Below are 8,784 nucleotides of genomic sequence, written 5' to 3'. Positions count from 1 at the left end.
CTTGGAAGCAGTTTGAACTACTACGTAAGTAAAATTGAGTATCCAACCAAATTCCATAATGTATACGGTAAAACACACGACAAGATATTTTGTAATTGATTTTTTACATTCAACATCCCTAGCTTAAAATTAAGTATGAAAATATTGATGGCACAATCATCAGGAACGCTTTTGAATTAATCGTGAGTAACACTAAATATAGTATGAGTATTTTTCCTCACGTATATGTGCAGTATAGTAAAATTAATGTTTTGGAATATTTCGAGAGCAAAGATTAAATTATTTGCTTCGCGAAACATTCTGTCAAAAATAATGTGTGAATAATAGCGTAAATTGAATTTAAACAATTTTCATACGAATAACCTTTTACTGCCTAGAATGTGTGGAAGAATTTCGATTTTCCTAATATAGTTCATTCGTAAATAAAATAAACTTTATAGAAAGAAGTTTCTAAAGTGTATCATAAAATAATAAAAATTAAATCGTTTCAGTCATACCCAAGATATAGGTTTGGATACGCCGTGTCCGATGCATTGACTGGAGACCAGAAGCAGCAAGCGGAAGTACGTGATGGAGACTTAGTCCGAGGACATTACAGTTTAGTTGAGAATGATGGCAGTCTAAGACGAGTCAACTATCAAGCCGATGGAATCAATGGTTTCAATGCTATTGTCCGAAGAGTAGGACCCAACGTTCATGTATACAGCCAGCTTGGTGGTTTAGGTACTTATGGCGGATATGCAGGGTATGGTGGTTACCTTGGTTGAATATGTTGTACAATCATAAAGATATGAGAAATAAAATTATACAGCTTGAAATTATGACAAAATCGTTAATTAATCATATGTTCGCTTGAATACGAAACCCACTTGACTTAAAGAAAGAGAATTCTTTTTCCTACTTAAAGATAGTAATTAAAATTCCAAATATATAATATATCTAAGTGCAAAACATATAATCAAAAGTTCCTACAAATAAGGGCTTGTTTACGCTATGTAAATTACCAGTTAATGCTTGACAATATAAACATGAAACTGGGAAACAATTCTGCTATATTTCTGATAACGTCCATTGAGATTATCATTCTAAGCACAGTAAGATGTGATGGGTATGAAAGGCGACGTACTGACAAAAGAAAGCTTGAAGTTAATATGGTGGTTGTATTAAATAGTTTTGGATGGTTCATTTTCCAATTATTCTATTTTAGTTAAATTTAGCAATTTTTATTGCATTATTTCTTATCTTTTAAGAAAGTCGGTGCTTGATACAGAACATGAATTCGAGATAAAAATAAGTAAACTTAAGTTACTGAAATTGCAATTACTGCAATTTCGGATTACAATATGAGATTACCCTGTTCACACATTGTTGTCCAACTATCGTTATACATCTATAATGAATAACTTGAAGATTTTTGAAATTCAAATTTATACGAGAAAACAAAGTGGCACAAGATGTTGTCACATTGAAAACAATTTTGGTTTATTGACAATTAACAAACAATTTTAATAAAATTAATTAGAAAAAGAAACATTTTTTAAATTTTATTTTGCTTACTTTGTATTCGATATCTTAAAAAATGAATTACAATTCTAGTCAATACTAGCAGTAGAAAGAAACTCCAGAACAGTTTACATTTAACAAATATATTAATTCATTATGTTTAACACTAATGCAGGTTCAATCACATTTATCCAATGTAACGTATTTGGTAAACATAAAGCAGTAGGAAGGCTAGGGACTTTCTGCAAATATAAAATCAGAAAAGAGAGCAGATAACTTTTTTTTAGATGAATTGATGAACTATTTCATAGAAAAATATGATTGTAATACCTATGAATAATTCTCATACCGATCATGTAGTTTACTAATCAACTATTTGTCCTCTCGAAAGGCGTTACACAAATATCCTGTTTGGCAAATATCTATAAGTAAGTAACAATATAATTTATTGTGCAAATACAGAATCACTTCACCATTACAGACAGGAACATAACACCGTACCGAAACCTGTTATTTCTAACCAGAAGAACAAATAGAAGTAACCTACGATAATCAAATTTGCTTCTAGTGTTTGAATTGACTATGTTGATATATTCAAATAAGGATGAGTAAATATTGAAAAACAATGCTTTCAAAATCCAGAGCACGGAATCGCGCATCCTAAATTACGTACTATCAATCATCTACTACGCAAAAATCTTATCTCACTTGATAATATTTCGAGATTACTTATTTATCCATATTTCTGGGCATTACTGCAAACTACTGACTTGAACAGGCGACGTATTAAAGACTATAGTCAACGCGAGCACATTATTGGCGGAAGCGGAAAAAATAAAGGAATGGGGTAGGAAATATGTATCTGTAACCTGTGTGTGATTTTCCATCTCCCATTTGTCTGGTGTAAATGAAAACATTCTAGGAAAATCCTCATTCACTATGGTTGGACTGGAAAAATTGTGGAGCAGGTGTTCTCAACAAGAATCGATCCCAGTATAGCTAGAACGAAAGGCGAGAGCAGTAGTCACTACCCTTCTCAGCGTGAACGTAATATATTTTTAAATCCTGCCTAAATTTTACTTTGTATAATTCTACAATTCCGTTTAAAATTTATCATTGCTTAAGAAACTGTAATTTTACCTAATTTAAAGATATGTGGTAAAATAATGACCGTAAAATAAGATGATATGATTATACTAAGAATATAATAGAGGAATAGGCTTGATATTTTCATCTGTTAGCCACGTCATCCATCTCTATTGAATAAGGGATTGACATAGTTTATTGGCTGTTCGTGATTAGTACCTTCTTTATTTGGATCAATGTTACATGCAAAGCTCAATCTGATGAAGAAACTAGTATTGTCTTAACATTAACACCAAAAATAAGGAAACTGTTTAACTCTAGTGACATTCTAAGACATTTGTTATATATGTGTAAGATGTTTGTCCATCTTACAGATAATACAATCAGGACCAACTGCTCGTTTATGTTATCTATCTGGTGCACCGGAACGTTTCATCGCACATTACCTTATTTTCATTTTCAGATCTTGGACAATTGTATAAAATAAAACGGCTGCTCTAAGCCTCTCAGCAGCAGCCTAGTTAAATGATCAATTACACTACGTTTCAGTTGGTGTAAAGACCCAAAGAGAAAAATCAGGTCATTCGAAAGAACTGGTATTACTTTATTATCATCAGCATTTTCTCATGAAGCAGGTTTTAAAATTTAGATATTATGTTATCAATTTCCATGAAACTGGTAAAGCATTTCACGTGAAATTTATATGATGAGTGTATTGTAATAGTTGTCCAGAATCTAGATAAATTGAAGGTATGCCAGTTACTAAATCATGAAACATTATGGACATTAAAATTTAGAACAGAACTGGAACTGCATTCGTAATTATCCCAATGATGACAGGATACGATTATGCTACTTCATGAATTGTTCAGTGTCATTTCGTATATAAATAAAGGTTGTATATTCTCAATACATAGATGCTTATCCAGATTAATTTCAAAATACTAATATTTTGCCATCAATAAAGGTAATATTAACATCGACAGACTAACACAAAGAGAGATAATCTTATTTGTCAATTTCCATTCAAAATGACATTGATGTTAATAATTACTGTCAATAAATTTTACCAATAATATAATTTTACTTTTGAACTGTTCCGTGGGTAGGCGGTTAGTTACTACCTCTGGTGCGGAAGATCCGGGTTTGATTTCCGCGGGACCCCATGTGGTTTACATTCCACGTAAATCAGTAGGTCCATGTCTCATATAGCCTAGGTGTTGAAATGAATGGTAAACTTACAATCAAATCAACTCATAATTTTACTTTGAAGAAGGATTATTTCCTTTCATATAATACCACGTTTGAAAAGCAGAAGGGAAACTTTTAACTGTCAAGAATACAGGTTAGACTATTTTGATTGTAAAACCTCTATAAACTACAGATATATTGTACTGCACTTCGAATGTCTAACGAAATTTAAATTTATTCAGTTATTCACGTAATGATAGTTTTACAACTCTTCTAGAAGCAGTAGCCTCTTAATTCGTCATCGTGTATATTTATTTTGTTAAGGAACTCAAAAATTTAATCAACTGAAATAACTTCTATTTTTAAAACTTTTGAAAACAAAGTGATTTCTATTTTTTATAGGGTTAGCTTCATTTATTGTATCCTACGAAGCCAATTAAATCTTCAGGATATTATAATTTAAAATTCTCAATTGATTACATAATGACCAGCAGAAAATAGAAACTACATATTTGTCTCAAGCTTTCCTTGGACTTCCTCTCTTACGTGTATAGATCCACCTATATATATAGGGACGTGGTGTTGATATTCATCATATTTGGATTGTTAATCAGAAACAAATCATCATGAAGACATTTGGAGTAAGTTGATTTTGATATTTAGAAAAAAGAGTGCAATAATTATAAACAATAATGTTTAGTTTTTAAATTAAACTCTTCGTGTTAATTGAATAATAGTATTCGAATGACGATAAGTAGCCATATCATTGATTCGTACTGGTTTTCTTTGTGTCCACTTCGAAGACGAAACTACAATAAATAATGCTCCACATAAGCAGCAGAATGTTACGGAAGAAATTGACATGTGTATTGATTCTGCAAGAAGTCGCTATGAAGTGTAGCATTTTGTTTAAGATTCAATTTCTAGCGAGTAAATAAATTGACAAATGGAAGAACCGATTCTGCGAATTGAGTAATCTGAAAAAAATCTGTAATCTTCGGAATAGGTTTTGCTCGTTTGTAGAGAGCACAACTCTGGTGCTTGCAGTCAGTATTTCTTTCAATATTTCTGTCAAGTTGGACTTGTGGTAGGGAAATATAGTGCGTATGAATTTTGTGTTTTTTACACGTTCCGCCAACATTAATCTTTTACAAATATTGCTTTTTGGTTCGCTTTGTTGAAATGCGTGATCGTGATAAGTTGAACAAAAACATGTAGTAATTTGTGTTGTTAAAGAATATAATTGGATTCTTAATCATATAGGGATATTAAAATGGGATGAATTGTTGGAATTATTTATAGCTGTTGTTCTTTTCTACCATTCCCAGGTTGCTTTAACATTCGTCGTCCTTGTTGCTGCTTGCAGCGCCATTGGCATTACTGGTGGATACGGAGCTATTGGAGGCTACGGAAATTATGGTGCAATTGGAGCTTATGGAGGACTTGGAAGCGGTTTGAACTACTACGTAAGTAAAATTGAGTATCCAACCAAATTCCATAATGTATACGGTAAAACACACGACAAGATATTTTGTAATTGATTTTTTACATTCAACATCCCTAGCTTAAAATTAAGTATGAAAATATTGATGGCACAATCATCAGCAACGCTTTTGAATTAATCGTGAGTAACACTAAATATAGTATGAGTATTTTTCCTCACGTATATGTGCAGTATAGTAAAATTAATGTTTTGGAATATTTCGAGAGCAAAGATTAAATTATTTGCTTCGCGAAACATTCTGTCAAAAATAATGTGTGAATAATAGCGTAAATTGAATTTAAACAATTTTCATACGAATAACCTTTTACTGCCTAGAATGTGTGGAAGAATTTCGATTTTCCTAATATAGTTCGTTCGTAAATAAAATAAACTTTATAGAAAGAAGTTTCTAAAGTGTATCATAAAATAATAAAAATGAAATCGTTTCAGTCATACCCAAGATATAGGTTTGGATACGCCGTGTCCGATGCATTGACTGGAGACCAGAAGCAGCAAGCGGAAGTACGTGATGGAGACTTAGTCCGAGGACATTACAGTTTAGTTGAGAATGATGGCAGTCTAAGACGAGTCAACTATCAAGCCGATGGAATCAATGGTTTCAATGCTATTGTCCGAAGAGTAGGACCCAACGGTCATGTATACAGCCAGCTTGGTGGTTTAGGTACTTATGGCGGATATGCAGGGTATGGTGGTTACCTTGATTGAATATGTTGTACAATCATAAAGATATGAGAAATAAAATTATACAGCTTGAAATTATGACAAAATCTTTAATTAATCATATGTTCGCTTGAATACGAAACCCACTTGACTTAAAGAAAGAGAATTCTTTTTCCTACTTAAAGATAGTAATTAAAATTCCATATATATAATATATCTAAGTACAACACATATAATCAAAAGTTCCTACAAATAAGGGCTTGTTTACGCTATGTAAATTACCAGTTAATGCTTGACAATATAAACATGAAACTGGGAAACAATTCTGCTATATTTCTGATAACGTCCATTGAGATTATCATTCTAAGCACAGTAAGATGTGATGGGTATGAAAGGCGACGTACTGACAAAAGCAAGCTTGAAGTTAATATGGTGGTTGTATTAAATAGTTTCGGATGGTTCATTTTCCAATTATTCTATTTTAGTTAAATTTAGCAATTTTTATTGCATTATTTCTTATCTTTTAAGAAAGTCGGTGCTTGATACAGAACATGAATTCGAGATAAAAATAAGTAAACTTAAGTTACTGAAATTGCAATTACTGCAATTTCGGATTACAATATGAGATTACCCTGTTCACACATTGTTGTCCAACTATCGTTATACATCTATAATGAATAACTTGAAAGATTTTGAAATTCAAATTTATACGAGAAAACAAAGTGGCACAAGATGTTGTCACATTGAAAACAATTTTGGTTGTTTGACAATTAACAAACAATTTTAATAAAATTAATTAGAAAAAGAAAAATTTTTTAAATTTTATTTTGCTTACTTTGTATTCGATATCTTAAAAAATGAATTACAATTCTAGTCAATACTAGCAGTAAAAAGAAACTCCAGAACAGTTTACATTTAACAAATATATTAATTCATTATGTTTAACACTAATGCAGGTTCAATCACATTTATCCAATGTAACGTATTTGGTAAACTTAAAGCAGTAGGAAGCCTAGGGACTTTGTGCAAATATAAAATCAGAAAAGAGAGCAGATAACTTTTTTTTAAGGTGAATTGATGAACTATTTCATAGAAAAATATGATTGTAATACCTATGAATAATTCTCATACCGATCATGTAGTTTACTAATCAACTATTTGTCCTCTCGAAAGGCGTTACACAAATATCCTGTTTGGCAAATATCTATAAGAAAAGTAACAATATAATTTATTGTGCAAATACAGAATCACTTCACCATTACACAGACAGGAATATAACACCGTACCGAAACCTATTATTTCTAACCAGAAGAACAAATAGAAGTAACCTACGATAATCAAATTTGCTTCTAATGTTTGGATTGACTATGTTGATATATTCAAATAAGGATGAGTAAATATTGAAAAACAATGCTTTCAAAATCCAGAGCACGGAATCGCGCATCCTAAATTACGTACTATCAATCATCTACTACGCGAAAATCTTATCTCACTTGATAATATTTCGAGAATACTTATTTATCCATATTTCTGGGCATTACTGCAAACTACTGACTTGAACAGGCGATGTAATAAAGACTATAGTCAACGCGAGCACATTATTGGCGAAGCGGAAAAAATAAAGGAATGGGGTAGGAAATATGTATCTGTAACCTGTGTGTGATTTTCCATCTCCCATTTGTCTGGTGTAAATGAAAACATTCTAGGAAAATCCTCATTCACTATGGTTGGACTGGAAAAATTGTGGAGCAGGTGTTCTCAACAAGAATCGATCCCAGTATAGCTAGAACGAAAGGCGAGAGCAGTAGTCACTACCCTTCTCAGCGTGAACGTAATATATTTTTAAATCCTGCCTAAATTTTACTTTGTATAATTCTACAATTATGTTTGAAATTTATCATTGCTTAAGAAACTGTAATTTTACCTAATTTAAAGATATAGATAACGTAAGAACTTTTCGATTGTATTGATGCCAAATTTTTACCACTTTCTGTGGTAAAATAATGACCGTAAAATAAGATGATATGATTATACTAAGAATATAATAGAGGAATAGGCTTGATATTTTCATCTGTTAGCCACGTCATCCATCTCTATTGAATAAGGGATTGACATAGTTTATTGGCTGTTCGTGATTAGTACCTTCTTTATTTGGATCAATGTTACATGCAAAGCTCAATCTGATGAAGAAACTAGTATTGTCTTAACATTAACACCAAAAAGTAAGGAAACTGTTTAACTCTAGTGACATTCTAAGACATTTGTTATATATGTGTAAGATGTTTGTCCATCTTACAGATAATACAATCAGGACCAACTGCTCGTTTATGTTATCTATCTGGTGCACCGGAACGTTTCATCGCACATTACCTTATTTTCATTTTCAGATCTTGGACAATTGTATAAAATAAAACGGCTGCTCTAAGCCTCTCAGCTGCCTAGTTAAATGATCAATTACACTACGTTTCAGTTGCTGTAAAGACCCAAAGAGAAAAATCAGGTCATTCGAAAGAACTGGTATTACTTTATTATCATCAGCATTTTCTCATGAAGCAGGTTTTAAAATTTAGATATTATGTTATCAATTTCCATGAAACTGGTAAAGCATTTCACGTGAAATTTATATGATGAGTGTATTGTAATAGTTGTCCAGAATCTAGATAAATTGAAGGTATGCCAGTTACTAAATCATGAAACATTATGGACATTAAAATTTAGAACAGAACTGGAACTGCATTCGTAATTATCCCAATGATGACAGGATACGATTATGCTACTTCATGAATTGTTCAGTGTCATTTCGTATATAAATAAAGGTTGTATATTCTCAATACATAGAT

The sequence above is a fragment of the Thermobia domestica genome, chromosome 5 (assembly GCF_964235325.1).
Source record: "Thermobia domestica chromosome 5, izTheDome1.hap1.1, whole genome shotgun sequence".
Lineage (NCBI taxonomy): Eukaryota > Metazoa > Arthropoda > Insecta > Zygentoma > Lepismatidae > Thermobia > Thermobia domestica.
This window is presented reverse-complemented; position numbering follows the sequence as displayed.